This window comes from Capra hircus, chromosome 19 (assembly GCF_001704415.2).
Source record: "Capra hircus breed San Clemente chromosome 19, ASM170441v1, whole genome shotgun sequence".
Lineage (NCBI taxonomy): Eukaryota > Metazoa > Chordata > Mammalia > Artiodactyla > Bovidae > Capra > Capra hircus.
Genome location: NC_030826.1, coordinates 52336803 through 52352572, shown reverse-complemented (window position 1 = coordinate 52352572; position 15770 = coordinate 52336803). Strand labels below are relative to the sequence as shown.

The 15770-nt window shown below is 51.9% G+C and overlaps 1 protein-coding gene across 9 annotated transcripts in view; it reads right to left on the bottom strand.

The window, feature by feature from the left end:
- The window catches only part of RBFOX3 (RNA binding protein, fox-1 homolog 3), a 432377-nt gene that overhangs the window by 188233 nt on the left and 228374 nt on the right, over window positions 1–15770 (bottom strand). For all 9 annotated transcript variants that reach the window (XM_018063660.1, XM_018063663.1, XM_018063659.1 and 6 more), the window contains exon 3: window positions 9554–9661. The gene's annotated coding sequence lies outside the window, so the exon portion shown is untranslated. The remainder of the gene's footprint in view (window positions 1–9553; window positions 9662–15770) is intronic.

Sequence of the window (15770 nt, the reverse complement as noted above, 5' to 3'; positions counted from 1 at the left end):
GACATCATTAGGTTAGGCCTCAGTGACTTTGGCCACCTGATGCGAAGAGCCAACTCATTGTAAAAAACAAAAAAAAAAAAACAAAAAACACTGATGCTGGGAAAGATTGAGGGCAGGAGGAGCAGGGGATGATGGAGGATGAGATTATTGGAGGGCATCATTGACTCAGTGGACATCAGTTTGAGCAAACGAAGCCTGGTTTGCTGCAGCCCGTGGGGTCACAAAGAGTCAGACATGACTGAGCGACTGAACAATAGCAACAACAGTTCAATATGACTGGTGTCCTTCTAAGAGATCAGGACACAGACATGGACAGAGGGGCTTCCCAGGTGGCACTAGTGGTAACAGGACCTGCCTTCCAGTGCGGGAGATATAAAAGATGCCGGTTTGATCCCTGGGTCGGGAAGATCCCCCGGAAGAAGGTCACGGCAATCCACTCCAGTATTCTTGCCTGGAGAATCCGTGGACAGAGAAGCCTGGTGGGCCACAGTCCCTGGGGTCACACAGAGTTCAGACACAACTGAAGCGACTTAGCACACACACACGCATGAACAGAGGGGTGATCGTGTGAAAACAGAGATAAGATGGCCATCTACAAGCCTTCAGACATCCAGTCTCCATATCTATGAGGAAATAGATGTCTGTTTTGTAAGCTGCCCAGTCTGTGGTTCTTGGTTATGGCAGCCCCAGCTGACTGACACGGGTCCCATCAGCTCAGTACTGCTCTGGGAGCACTAAGAATCTAGTGGACATGGAAGTCAGAAAGAAACATGGGTGGCATCACTCAAAAATAGGAGATATGATCCTGCTAAACTGCAGCTGATTTTCAATGAAAATGTTTTTCGTTCCTTAATCAAAGTAAAATTAATTACATTAATATTGGATTGGCAAAAGTGTTCATCTGGATTTTTCCATTAACGTATTACTTTGGGCAAATATCCGGAGGGAGGGGAGAATCCATATGTAGAGAAGACATAGATACAGAAAAATCTACCAAACAGAGTCATTTATGGATGAGAAAGCGGGACAGTGGGAACTCTGCCTGGGTCGGTGGAGAGAAAGCACTTCAGATAAAGCATGTATCGTTATTGTTGTTATGTGATTATTATCCTTTTGCCTGTGGTGATCAACCTCTCAAGGGGTTTTAGTCCCCAAACCAATGTTTTTAGGGTCTGAGGGAAATACCAGGAGCCTCCTATGACTCAAAGCCAGAGACCCTGGTGATTTGAGGGGGAAGTGACATTGTTTTTTGTTTCCAGAGAAGATGAATGGGCCTTAGGAGGGAAAGCACTGGCATTTCAGCAGGTTGCAACTTATGTGGCTACATTTATAGACAAAATCCTAAAGAGAAGACTCAGATGTGTTTGGCATGAAACTACTTCCTGCAGTTACTTTAGGGAAACAGGTGCCTTTCTTGCTCACCATCAGCTCCTGAAATCCTGTGGTCGCCAGACCACCCCTTCCCAGCCCCTGCCCATCAGCGGTCTGAACACACGCCCCAACCAGTGGACTCCAGTTGGAAGACACTCTTCCCCCAGGGTGGACCTGGGAGAACCCCCCCGGAGCGCTCTGGGTCCCAGCCCCAGGATCCAGTTCCCCTTATGTCAGGACCCATGGGTGTGCTCTAAGCTTTTCCATCACTCTGGTCCCTCTGGCCCTCAAGTCGTCCATCCGGGCTGTACCTGGACTTGGCACCTATCTGAGCAAGCAGTTAATAGAAGACAATATCTCAGGGTGACATGGCCCTGAGCCTTTGCATAAGGCTCGTACAAAGCAGCAGTGGGGTGGGGGGTGGCATGGGGAACTGTCTCCTCTGGGTACATTCTTTTCAAGACCTAAAGCCTCAAAGATGCCCAAACATGTGTTCCCCAGGAAGGCTTCAGCCCGCCTTCTAAAGGCCTGTCTTCTGCAGATTGATTTCATAGGTGTGTATGTGTGTGTGTGTCTTTATGTGTGGGAAGGGTGGGGAGAGGAGAGCTTCATTGGAAAGTGAGTTTCCAAGTCAGTTTAGTTTCCCTCACCCCAAGACAGAGGGATAGAAATGCACAGAGAAGCAGGGGTCACAACGGCCAAGAGGTGGGAACGCCAGGGTCCATAGGTGGATGAATGGGTGGATCTGGCGTGGATAGACACAGTGGAATCTTAGTCTCTCAAAGGAAGGAAATTCTGGCAATGCTATAACATGGCTGAACCTTGAGTACATTATGCTCAGTGAAGGAAGCCAGACACAAAAGGTCAGATAAGGTATGATTCCATGCACATGAGGTCCCTAGAACATTCAGAAAACGAAGATCATGGCATCTGGCCCCATCACTTCATGGGAAATAGATGGGGAAACAGTGGAAACAGTGTCAGACTTTATCTTTTTGGGCTCCAAAATCACTGCAGATGGTGACTGCAGCCATGAAATTAAAAGACACTTTCTCCTTGGAAGGAAAGTTATGACCAACCTAGATAGCATATTGAAAAGCAGAGACATTACTTTGCCAACAAAGGTCCGTTTAGTCAAGGCTATGGTTTTTCCAGTGGTCGTGTATGGATGCGAGAGTTGGACTGTGAAGAAAGCTGAGCACTGAAGAATTGATGCTTTTGAACTGTGGTGTTGGAGAAGACTCTTGAGAGTCCCTTGGACTGCAAGGAGATCCAACCAGTCCGTTCTAAAGGAGATCAGCCCTGGGTGTTCTTTGGAAGGAATGATGATAAAGCTGAAACTCCAGTACTTTGGCCACTTCATGGGAAGAGTTGACTCATTGGAAAAGACTCTGATGCTGGGAGGGATTGGGGGCAGGAGGAAAAGGGGACGACAGAGGATGAGATGGCTGGATGGCACCACCAACTCGATGGACGTGGGTCTGACTGAACTCCGGGAGATGGCGATGGACAGGGAGGCCTGGCGTGCTGCGATTCATGGGATTGCAAAGAGTCGGACACAACTGAGCGACTCAACTGAACTGAACTGAGAACAATCAAATTGATAGAGGCAAAAGTAGGATGGCGGGTGCCAGGGTCAGGGGAATCCGAGTTAGTGTTTAACAGGAACAGCGTTTCAGTTGTGAGAGATGAGAAAGTTCTGCAGGTGGATGGTGATGATGGTTGCACAAGAATGAGAATGTTCTTAGTGCCCCTGAACTGCTCACATGAAAGTGGTTGAAACGGTCGTCTTGCCCTGCATATTTCACAGCAATTAAAAAATAAAATTTAAAAATATTTGTACAGCCACTGAACTCTCACCATGTACTAGGCACTGTCCTGGTTCCATCATATACAGCAAATACCACTTTCATCCTGTCAACAGTCCTTCAGGAAAGATGTTATTAACCCATTTTAAAGACAAGAAACTGAGGTATATAGATTGTTCACTTTTTAAGATGGTTAATTTTATGTTGTGTGAATTTCAATCCAATATACTCTTTAGAAATGCATATATACAATACATCTGTATCCATATATTTTGGGCTTCCCAGGTAGATCAGTGGTAAGAATCTGTGGGTTTCAATCCCAGGGTTGGGAAGATCCCCTGGAGAAGGAAATGGCTACCTACTCCAGTATTTTTGCCTGGGAAATCCCATAGACAGAGGAGCCTGGCAGGCTACAGTCCATGAGGTCATAAAAGAGTCAGATACGACTCAGAGACTAAACAACAGCAATCCATATATTTTGTGTATATATATTCTGAAATTGAATACGAATATACCAGAAATCTGTTTATGGTGGTTCATTTGGTATATGAATAAACACAACTGCTCCCTGTGGGCACCATTCTCGCATGGCCTGGCCTTGCCCTCCTCTGAATGGCCTGGAGCAAGCTGTAGGCCTGGGTGGAGGGTGGGTATCTATAGCTAGACTTGTCAGGGCAAAAGTGCTCTTAGGGCAGCTTATAGCATCACTTCATGGATGGTGACACCACCACGGGACCCGCCCCTGCCCCATGCTAAGCCTGTGGACACTAGCCTGCAGGCTGGGTATTTGGGGTTTTCAAACCTGGTTTTATTAAAAGTCCCTAAACAGTTTCTCTTCGGAGGCTTATCTGTCTCATTAAATAATAAGTCACATGGGCTGGGAGCACTGACGAGACTCACCTCATCAATATCCACTTTCCTTTATCTTTTAGAGAGAAATGATAGTTTATTCCTAGTAATGGTTGCTGGGTGCAGACCACCTGATAAATAGATGTGATTAAAAATGAACTGAATTAACACCGCCTTTCAGCTGACAATGGGATAAAGCTGCCAGATGCTGTGGGTATGTGCCTGGGTCCATGTGCATGAGTGTACACGTGTGTGAGGGCACACATGTATGTGTACATGTGTAAACATGTGTGTCGTGTGTATGCATTCATGTACACGGCTAGTGTGTGGACACGCCTGTGCACACATTCTGTGGGCCTGGGAAGGACATCCATGAAGGAAGGGACGTGGACGGGGATCCAGACCCATCACCCTCTGTGCAGGCAGGTGTGAACTGGGAGTTGGTATGTTGTAACTGCAGTGACCCTAGGGAAGCCCATTTCTCAAAGACGGTCCTTGGAGGGTATATTTGCAGAGGTCTTGATAATGTGGACGATCATCTCCTAATTCTTGTTTGGAAAGTTAATCTTCTGCCTTCTTAAAACATGGTGCAGTGTTTTGGAAATAGGATCAGTGGTTAGTGCCTGTTTTCGTCTTTATAAATCTATCTGAGGGGCTTCCCATGTGATACTAGTGGTAAAGAACCTGCCTGCCAAAGCAGGAGACGTAAGAAATGCAGGTTCGATCCCTGGGTGTGGAAGATCCCCTGGAGGAGGGCATGGCAATCCACTCCAGTATTCTTGCCTGGAGAATCACAGATGGAGGAGCCTGGTGGACTGCAGTCCATAGGGTCACAAACTGTCAGACATGACTGGACCGGCTTAGCACGCACGCACGCAAACCCACCAGAGGGGTTTGGTTAAGGAAATTATGGTCCTTCTATGCAGTGAAATAATATTCAATCATTAAAAACAAGGTAAATATCTGCCTTAGAAATAAGTTTCTGAAAATACTGTTAAGCAACAACAAAACCCCAAGTTATAAAACAATGCCTATGGGTGAAACATATTGGCAAACTGTTACATGTAGAAAACTCTGGAAGATGACAAGACACTGAGGTGTAAACAGCTGTTGCTTCTGATAGTCAGATTATGGGTGTGTGCTCGTCCTTCATTTTTCCCGTCTGCATTTTCTACAATGATCATCCGTCACTTATGTAATAATGAAAAGGTACTAAGACATTGTTTTAATTTGAAAAGTGAGGCGAAAAAAAGGGGATCCCATTGAAGGTCTTTAGACCCTGCCAGAAGTGACTTAGCAGCAGCAGCAGCCCCAGGGGAGGAAGGTGAAAGGGCTTCTGGGAGACAAGCAGAGGGCACGTACTCTTGGCTCTGAGCATCTTCCAAGGTGTTGGTGGCTCATGGGCTGCAGCCACAAGGTCACCCTGAAAGCCAGGGTCATCTTCTCAGAGTGAGATGTACTCACACCCACTCATGTCTATGGGAGAACCAGATCCTTCATTCTCATTTGGCTCCTGCCTCACACCGCTTCTCTTGACAGATCCCACACTCAATCCTCAGACACTGAAGAAGCTCCCTGGCTGGGTGACCAGGTGTTGGCCCAACGTGGCCAGTCTCTCCCCATCCTGGGGGCCTGAGGCACCATCAGGGCAGGAGGCGCTGCTCCGGCGGTTTGGTTTTTGACCAATCGTCAAACCTGCCCCCTTCCTTACTCCTCTCTACCAGGCCCACTGCCCCATGGCCCAGGGGCTCAGTTCAGTCACTCAGTCGTGTCCAATACTATGCGACCTCATGGACTGCAGCATGCCAGGCTTCCCTATCCATCACCAACTCCTGAAGTTTACTCAAACTCATGTCCATTGAGTCGGTGATGTCATCCAACCACCTCATCCTCTGTCATCCCCTTCTCCTCCTGCCTTTCCTTTCCTTTCAGTCTTTCCCAGCATCAGGGTCTTTCCCAATGAGTCAGTTCTTCACATCAGGTGACCAAAGTATTGGAGTTTCAGCTTCAGCATCAGTTCTTCCAATGAATATTCAGGACCGATTTCCTTTAGGATGGACTGGTTGGATCTCCTTGTAGTCCAAGGGACTCTCAAGAGTCTTCTCCAGCACCACAGTTCAAAAGCATCAATTCTTTGGCGCTCAGCTTTCTTTATAGTCCAACTCTCACATCCATACACGAGTTCCCGAAAACAAGGCAGATAAAGCACACTCAGACCACACATCTCCAGAGCACACAGACCTCTGTGAAATTAATTCACACCTCCGCCCTGCCGGCCGCAGTGGGAGGACCAGGGGCACAGGATTGCTAGCCACTGAAGGCAGTTACTCTTATTCAGTGCAACAGTGATGCCATCCCTCAAAGGGCCTGGGCGGGATGCAAGAGAGCTGTCTCTGCACGTGGCTGAGGGTCCTGGTGTAAGTCAGCGGCCTTTCAGAGACCAGTCTCCCTCTTGGTCATAAAAGGAGGGAGATGGACAAGAAGCTCCCTGGCTCTCCCCCACCGCTCAGACATTCTATGATGCTCTGTGGGTGTCAAGATACAACGTGCATGACATTCTTCTTTCACAGCAGCTGGACCACAGCAATGCCCTATTTCTACTTCCTTCATATTCCAGGATTAGGAATAGAATTTTGAGAAAAAAAATCCTCACCAGCATGGAGTGTGTCTACCACACACACACACACACACACGCACGCACACACACACACATCCCAATGTCACAGTTCAACCCCATGAAAGGCCTCCAGAGTTGACTCCAAACCAAGGACACAGAAAACTCCAGTGACAACCTCTTCTCTCAGCTCCTTACACCCTGGGGCTCCTACCCCTGGGACGCCACTCTGTCCCGTACAACCCCCTGCTGGAGGAAGGTTTGGGGCCAAGACGCCCACAGCCAGGCAGGCATGTTTGCCTTCCAAGACAGTTCATGGACAAATGACTTCCGCCTGGCACGTGTTGATCGAGGGATCAGAAGACCCAGAAGACACGAGTCCCTGTGGCAGCCCCTCACTTCCTAGCCCCGCGAGGTCCTCATGCACAGTGGGGAAGGGGGGGACAGTTCCCATGGGGCTGGGTGAGGCTCAACCATGGCAGCGAATGTCACCACTGCAGAGTCACGAGACTTCTCGGCGCGATGTTCTGAACTGGCCTGTCAGGAGAGGTGGAGAGGCCCTATCCTCACCAGGCTCCTTCTCACAGAGCCCTGGACGTCCCTAGACTAGGTATTGTGGGCTGCAGAGCTCGGGATGGTGACAGGGAGGCCTGGCCCAGCCGTGCTGTGATGCCCATCACTGGCAACCAGCCGTTTGGTGACCCCCGAACAGAAACAGATGAGAGACTATAAAAAATGCCGGGAAGCAATCAGAAAGGCCAAGGAGATGCAGGGCGACTCCGAGAGGGATGCTCTCCGGCTGCAGAAGGACGAGCTCTCCCGGCGCCTCTGTCTACTAGCGGAAGGCCCGTGCCCTTGTCTGCCGGTTCTGGACAGAACATAATCGAAACAGGCTGGGTGGCCACTCCTCCAGAAGGCCCCTGAACTGCCAGAGGGAGGAAGCATTTGGAAAAGACGCCTGTCAGCCCTTTCTGCTTCTTCCTGGCCCCCCTCCCTCCCACTTGGGCTGTGTGGGCTGGGCAGACAGCACCAGAGGTGGGACAGCTCTGAGCTAGACAAACTTCTGAAAGGGCAAGGAGCCTCCGCTGGGCCGTTTTTCAGACTTTAATTCCACTGAGTGAAACTTCAAAAGGCTTTCCGCTTGCTCAGTCCAAATTCCCTCTTTGCCTTGGGCAAACACCGTCGTCCAAGGAGAAGGGCCAGCTGATCATCGGGAGGCCTACTGTAGATGCCAGCATCGGGCTGGGCGCTTCCGCTGCACAGAAGCAGCAACACCCATGGGTGAAACACTCACCAACTGGTGAAACCCAGAAGGAGTCAAACGACTCCTGGCAGGAGTCGTTTCCCGAGGCAGCAGGCTGTTGTGGCCACACACCCAGCTGTGAGTCTCAGCTCTGCTATGAAGAAGCCAGCGGCCATGACCTCCCTGAACTCTGCCCCTGACCTGAAGGAGGACAAATTCTAAGAACGTCTCCCATGGCACCATATTGAGAATAAATAAGGCAGGGACTAACCAGTCCCCAGCCCCAGGCCTCAGCAGTGTTAGCTGATAATCCCCAGCCCGGAATGCTGAGGCCAGCATGCCCCTGATGCTCTTGAATTTCAGCTGAGAGCAGACCCTGGGGACACCTGTCCTTGGAGAGCTTCCCTGGGTCCTCCCCACTATGTTCCCCGGGCATCCTTTCTCTCTCTACAGGTGTTTCTAACTCAGTCTGAACTGTTCTTGCTTTGGACCCCAGGAGTGGAAGACAAGGTCTAGAGGAGGTATCTTGCCCAGTGACCATCCTGAATGTTTCTCCTCTATGCACAGATGAGTAGGCATAGAAGGTCAGGAGCAAGATGCTGGGGAGGAGGGGAGGCAGGAAAGCCCAGGATGTCCTCTCCCTTGGCCTCCTCCCAGGGGCACAGAGGCCACACACCCAAGTCCCTCTTGTGCCCCACGGGGTGGTGGCCTTGCCCACCAGGGCCTCCTCCATTCCAGCTCCATGGAAACCTGGGAGCGCTTCTCCACATTGGTCCCCAGACCCGCCAGCCCAGGCCCTGGGCCTCTGCGGTGGAGGAGACCAGGGTGAAGGGAACCTCACGCCCTGTCCAGTTTCAGCAGCCAGGCTCGCGGAGAGTCTGGGAGAGAGTTTGGCCCCAGGCCTTCTTGAGAGAGTTTTCTTTTATATTTATTAACCCACTTTCTCTCCTGGCCCTTCGGAGCAATGAGGAAACCTCAGCCAAGGCTATTAATAGGCCAAAGCTGTCCCTGGGGAGGACAATGAGCTCAGACCCACAGCACAGGTGCCAAGCATAATGAAGGTTCCTGAGCTGCCTAAATATAGGCTGCGGCCGCGTTGGGGTGCTGAGCATGGTCTGCCTGTGGCCACGCAGCCCCGCTCCCCGCCGCCACCTGAGCCAGACCAGGCCCTGCTGAGAAAGGACCTGCCGTCACCCATACGTCCACCCCGGGTCAGACCTGGTGGGAGCTGCTGGGGGAGTGGGGGAGGGGTCGGCAAAATGACATGCAGTATAAATGACGCCTGTAAACAGAGAGTTTAATGAAAAAGGCAGTGAGGGAATTTATGGGCAACCCAAGGATCATTAAAATTATTTATCTACTTACCTCCCTTGCTGGCTGATCAGTCTATTAATTATCTATCATACATGCACTGATTTGCATTTCAGGGAGAGGGCAGGGTGAGGGCAGGTGAAAGACACAGAGGGGTCCAGGAGCCAAGTGGTGGGGACAGTGTGGACCCTCCTCTCTACTGATCACGGCTCCCCAACCGATACCCCATCCAGGCCACACTGCAACACTGCTGTGCCCTGTCCCCCCGCCCCAGCCCCACCCCTGGGCCTCTGAGATGCCCTGGGTCTGAGGACCAGGTCGGGTGGAGCAGAATGTGTGCCGGAAGGGGGCACGCACCTGTTTGCAGACGGGCAGCTCCTAGGACAGGGTCCCAGCCGGAGGGGCCTGCAGACCAGCTCAAGGGAAACGCGTGTGGAGTCTTCCTCAGGCAGCTCTGACTTAGCGCTGGGTTGAAAAGAGAAAACACAAGAACAAAACCATTTCCATCTCTGACTATCTGGAGTGCATCAGACACACGCTCTCCCGCGCTCTTGATTAAAAATATCACAGGACAGAGTGTCATGGGAACCGCATCCTTTGAACACTGTGACTGGAAAACATTAGGCTGGGGGAGTTATAATGAGGCGTCCCCGCTTACCCCTTCACAATGGCAGCCGCTCCCAGCTCTGCTCCCCTGCAGTGAGACTCAGACCGGTCCCCGGGACGCCAGGGGTCCAGCTGACCATGGCCAGACTGATGGTGGGAGGGTCTGTGTCACCCATCCCCAACTCGGGCCCCACCTCTTCACTCAGGTCAACAGAGCCAGGTTGAGGGGTAAATCATTAGCATCACCCCATTACCACTGCGGTTCCCCAGCACCAGCTTAGATTCCAGGGGCGTGGGGCTGACCAGGGGCTCCGCCTGGGGCTGACCTTGCAGTTTATGTACATATTGAACCTCTCTCATCAAAACCTGTGGGGCTCACCAAACCAGCCACGGAAGCCAATGCCTTAAAACAAATCTCCTCCCTTCCTTCCTTTCCTTCCTTCCATCTTTCTATCTCTACATGAGATCTACCCTCTTTCTATGGCTACAGGATGTATCTTCGCCTAGCTGTAGATAGATACACACATCATGTGTAGGCAGATACCTGCACAGATGCATAGATAGATAGTATTGATTCCATTTCTCTGGAGAACCCTGTCTGGTTCAGGGCCTCTAGCTTGCATGCACCCCAAGAGATCAGCCCTATCCACTCACAGCACCAGAAATGCCACTGTCCCACCCCCTGCTCCGCCCAACACGCAGTCCCCACTCCCAGGGAAGGAGCTGTGCCCCAGCAATGGTATTAAAGCAGGAGGGAGGAGGAGGCAGTGAGGACCTAGTCATCTGCCTGAGAACGAGCCAGAAATGACCTGGCCCTCCAGAGTCTCCGATGTGACGGCCCAGCCCCCGCTTCTATCAGGGCCTCAAAACCCACCCTGCCATCAGAGCCAGGCTCCCTGCATTTGCAGGACAGTCGTCCCCACGCGCCCCTCCCCTGTGCCCCCACCCAGCTGCCCCCCTTCCCCTGCCTGCCGATGGCTTCTCAATTCTGATGATGTATCAATAACTGCAAAGCAAAATGCCACAGTTAGCAGTGCTACTGTACTGTAACTAATCGCTTTTGGAATCGATTCTCAGGGTTGAGTGTGTGCAGCGAGGTGGGGCTGAGTCCCCGAGGCCGCTGCAGCCCCCAGGAATTAGGCACACCAGGAAAAGTTCCAAGAGACAAAGAAGGGGGGGGCGGGAAAGGATGGGAGAAAGGAGACCAAGAAAAGAGCAGATTTTTAAAAAGACTAATACAGAGAACAAGGGGCAGCAAGTTGCGTCCTGACTCAAGGCCGGGCGAGGACACAGAGGGTGACAGGACCTTTCCTGGGATGAGGACACCCCTGACTCCCCAGTCCCAAGCAGCCTGCAAGTCTCGGACCTGGAAGCTCCTCCAAGCATATGCGGACCTCAGGGGTCTCTGGGGCTCACGTACGTAAAAGATTGTGTTGGCTTAATAAACTGTGTTGCTGCTGCTGCCGGGTCATTCTCGAGCAGACAGGAGAGGACTGAGGGAGAGGTCAGGGGCCACTCCCGCCTCCCCAGGAAAGGGAGAGGGGGCAGGAGTTCAGGACAGAGGCCTAGGCAGGGCTGTGCCTCTGATCACAAAGACTCTTGGAGCCTTCTTCCTGCTGTAACGCATGAACCCCTCCAGAGATCCTAGAGGGAAACTGAGGCACAGAACCCTCGAACACCCCCTCGCCCCCCACCAAGGTGCAGATTGGAGGCCCAGGGAACATGGAGCCTGGCTTGTGATGGCCACACTGTCCTCACTCTTGCTACAGTGGCCTCTGGGAGACTTGGTTTCTCCACCTGCTACGTGGACTGCTTAATAGCTGCCCCGTGCACAGCCCTGACCCTGCCTGCCCCAAGCAGGATCATTGAAGGAGGTGGGACAGGTGGGGCCACACCACAGGGGCTAGTTTAGGAAAGTGCCAGAGAGGGGACAGGGGCCCCTGTGTGCCTTCCAAGCACGAGTGCCAGGACGAAGCGTTAGTGGGTCCAATGCCCTGGGGTCCACACATCACCCACTTGTTCCTTTAGCCACCCCACCCTGCTCCTGTTTACCTCACCACTTCCCACCCCAGATCACCCAAATCCCTAGGACAGAGCCCCAGGGACTCAGGCCAGAGCTGGGCTGTCTGGGGGTGGAATGGGCAGAGAGCCCCAGGCAGGTAGATAAGTGGGGGGAGGGGAGAGGGGCTGACGGGGAAATGGAAAAGGTCCGGTGGCACCTTCAGGGCAGAGAAGGAGGGCATGACATCCAGTCTCTTCCTGCAGAGAAAGTGCCGAGGCCAGGGCTGAGATTGGCTATTTGCTTCACTTGCTCAGAGACTGCTTCCATTGGTGACCCCTGGGGGCCCCTGTGGCTTCATCGTCTCTCCCAGAGAAGAGCGGGAGGCTTGAGACCACCATACGGCCCCTGGACCAGGAGACACCCCTGCCAATTCTCCCACCTCCTCTGGAAGCCACTCTGCAGCCAAAGGCAAACATCTCCAGACCTCTGTTTACCCTTCCCTGCATCTCCATCCCTCTCCCAGGATTGCTTTGAGGGTCCCAGGGTATGTGGTCCAGACTGGCAGGGCCTGAGGGCTCAGCAGACAGACAGTCTTAGAGGGCAGGGAGGGGTCGGGGCCCTACACAGGCTGCCTGGCGTTTTGGCCAGGGAGCTCAGGGGTCGTGATCACTCCTGAGGTGTGGTGCAGGCACTGGGGGCCCAACAGGGAGTCCAGATATCGGCGAATGGTTTTCTTAATTTTTTAAAAGTAAGTAGAACCATTTCAGGTCTTGCCCTAAATCTTTCCTGGGAACAGACTGCTTTCCCAAGTGGGAGAGTAGAGGACGGAGTAACCCACAGTTCCCCAGGAGTAGGCAGAGGCCCAGGTCTGCTAGTAAACAGAGGAAAAGTGAAGTCGCTCAGTCGTGTCCGACTCTTTGCAACCCTATGGACTGTAGCCTACCAGGCTGCTCCAACCATGGGATTTTCCAGGCAAGAGTACTGGAATGGGTTTCTATTTCCTTCTCCAGGAGATCTTTCCAACCCAGGGTTTAAACCCGGGTCTCCCACATTGTAGGCAGAGGCTTTACCGTCTGAGCCACCAGGGAAGTCTCAAACAGAGGAAAGGTGTGCAAGAATCAGGGGATTTAAAGTGAAGCAAGCCGCCACTTCTCAGCTCTCGTGTGGACAAAAGTAAACGCGCTTGGCAATCTCAGTGAGGATAGATGAGACAGCTGGTGGAGCACGGGCGGGTCCAGACAGTTGGAGAGCTGTGGGCAGGATCTGGAACATTCTAAGACCAGCCACTCACAACCAGGTATTATCTCCAGGGCCGAAGGAGATGAGCCCAGAGAACCATGCCTCTTTTGCAACAGCAATACCATTGCTGCTGGTTCTGGACAACCAGAGCGTTTGTCAAGGATAGAGTGGGTGAAGACAAAGCCGTAGATTCCTAAGACAGATTTCTCCACAACAGACCAAAGGAATGGGTCAGAAATGTACAGAGGAGCTGCAAAAATACAAAGCCGAAAGAAGCAAGTTGCAGAAAGAGGCCACGTATGTGCACTTTAAGAAGCGGGAGAACTATGGTCTGTTTGTTGTTCATGGTTATATGTGCGCAAGTGTGTTTTCAAGGGACAAAATGATGGACACCAAGTTGATGCTCAGAGCTGCCTCTGGGTGTCGGGTGGGGGTGTTGAGGCTGCGGGTGCAGAGGGGACTTGTCCTCCATCTCTAAAGCCTTTAAAAAAAAAAAAAACACACACTATAACCAAATGTTAATCATTGTTAATTGCAGTAGAGAAACATAGATATTTATTATATTTTACCTTAACTCTCTGCCCCTTCCAATTTTGTCTCCAAAAATTTTCTGAGATAAGCATGGTTTGATTAGAAGTCCCTTGAGGAAGTGAGAGCCCTGGATGACACATGTACTCAGCAGTAGCACAAGGATTTACACCCTCAGTGGCTCAGCAGAAATCCGTGGTCTGGGTGGATGAACAGATGAATGACATGCGTGATAGAGGCTTCAGAAGAATCAGATCTGCCCTTTCTGCTCTCTCTCCACTTAAAGGACAATAAACTAATCTAGAACTGTCTCTTCTACTGCCCACTGAGAGTTTCTTTAGAAACCACCAGCCTAAGCAGAAACTGTTGCATTCCAAACGAGGGTCCTTGGTGTGGGGACAATCAGTCTCCAGATGCTCTGGAGTCTAGACCATCTGTGTTTCCAAGAACTCGGGTTCTTACATTCTTCTCCCCCCTAAAATGCAAGGGGAGGACACAGAGCCTGGGTGACCCAGCAACTGTCCTCTGAGCAGAGTTTCCCCACAGTGGGACGAGTACCACAAGACCCCGACTGCTCAGAGGGCTTCTTCACTCCCTGGTAAGCAAAGATCTGCACGCAGACAAGGAACCCAGAGCGACACAAGAGGGGTCAGCAGGGTGGCTGTTCTATTACGAGGGGCCGAGTCCTGGGAGCTTTCTGGCAGGTCTGCTCTACAGGCAGAAATCCATCCAGGGCAATTTACCCTGAAAGCTGCCATCCTTTATCCTCTGGGCTGTGCAAGCACACTTGCCCAGGTCCTCCAGTGTGGACTGGGCTTTGAGTGTGCCACGGTGGGCAGACGTGCCCCCGGCTCTGGCTCTGATCTTATAGATGGTTCCACTTTCTGTGTTACAAGCTAATAAAAGCTGCGTGATCAAATTCCAGGTCATTACTCAAGGAAAGGGACCCCTCTGTGGTCGCCAGCCACAGTTTCGAACCAATTAAAATAAGCCCGGCATTTCTGCGGGCTGCCGCCGTGCCCGCCACCCCAGAGGTCTCGGAGGACCCATGCCTGCCATGAGAAAGATGCACAAAATGTTAATGGAGACGCTTAAATGCCATGTCGAGGGGATTCTGGTAAATAAGGCCACATGGAAGAGGCTTGGGGAGAAGTCTCCTGAGCTAACCCTGGAGGAAACTTCAATAAAACCGAGATTGGATTGAAAACAATTCACTCTGTCAGCTGGCAGAGCTGGGAGGGGTCTTCGGGGGAGGAAAGCTATTTTATTTACCATTAGTTCCCCTTTGCACCTTATGTGCCCCCTGCTGCCAACACCAGAATCTGCCAAGGTGACGGCACCCACTGAGCTGGCTGGGAGAATCAGAATCGAGGTGTCATTTGCCAGGGCGGGGCACAGACAAGCAGGCAGTGGTTTAGTGAAGGTGGTGAGTGGAGGGCCTGAACAGAGCTGCGAGGGCAGGGGCATCTTGGGGCTGAGAAGGTGGAAAGGTTTTGCTGAGGACTCGGTTGTGGGGAGCGGGGAGCAGGCACACTGGCAGCTGCTCTGAGTTCTGTTGGGTCCTGTTTCAGGTAGATCAGATGTCACCCACGAGACAAACAAATAAGGTTCCAGAGAACACTGCCCCGCATCCGGGTCAGCAGGTAGGTGGAGCACGGAGAGCAGTCCAAGTGGACACTGTTCAGCGGAATGTCCACTGTTCAGCGGACATTCAGCGTAAACTCAGGGTCAGCCCCGCGTTGCAGGGCTGACAACCCCACTGGGCTGAAACTTTAACTGTTGCCCTTGCTCCCAGCCAAGACTGTCTATGGCTCAGAGTTCTGCCTGAGGCAATTGAAGGACCCCCAAAACAAAAAAAGAAAAAGAAGTCACCAGGCCCAAACAGAGACTTGAGGAATCTGGGCTAGGTGAGCTGGGCAAAGCAGCCTGGTGCCCTTCCTCACTCAGCCCCCTCCCCCAAGGCCGCCAGAGCCTCCCCTGCATGCCTGCTTCTGTTAGTCACATTTTACAACCGGAGTAAAAAACATTGTCCCAGCTAGGGTTGCAGATTCAGCAAGTCAAATTACTGGGGTGGTGGGGGGGGAGGTTAGTCACTAAGTCCTCAGACTCTTGCAATCCTACGGTCGACAGGCTCCTCTGTCCGTGGGATTTTCCAGGCAAGGATACTGGAGTCAGTTGCCATTTCCTTCTCCATAAATT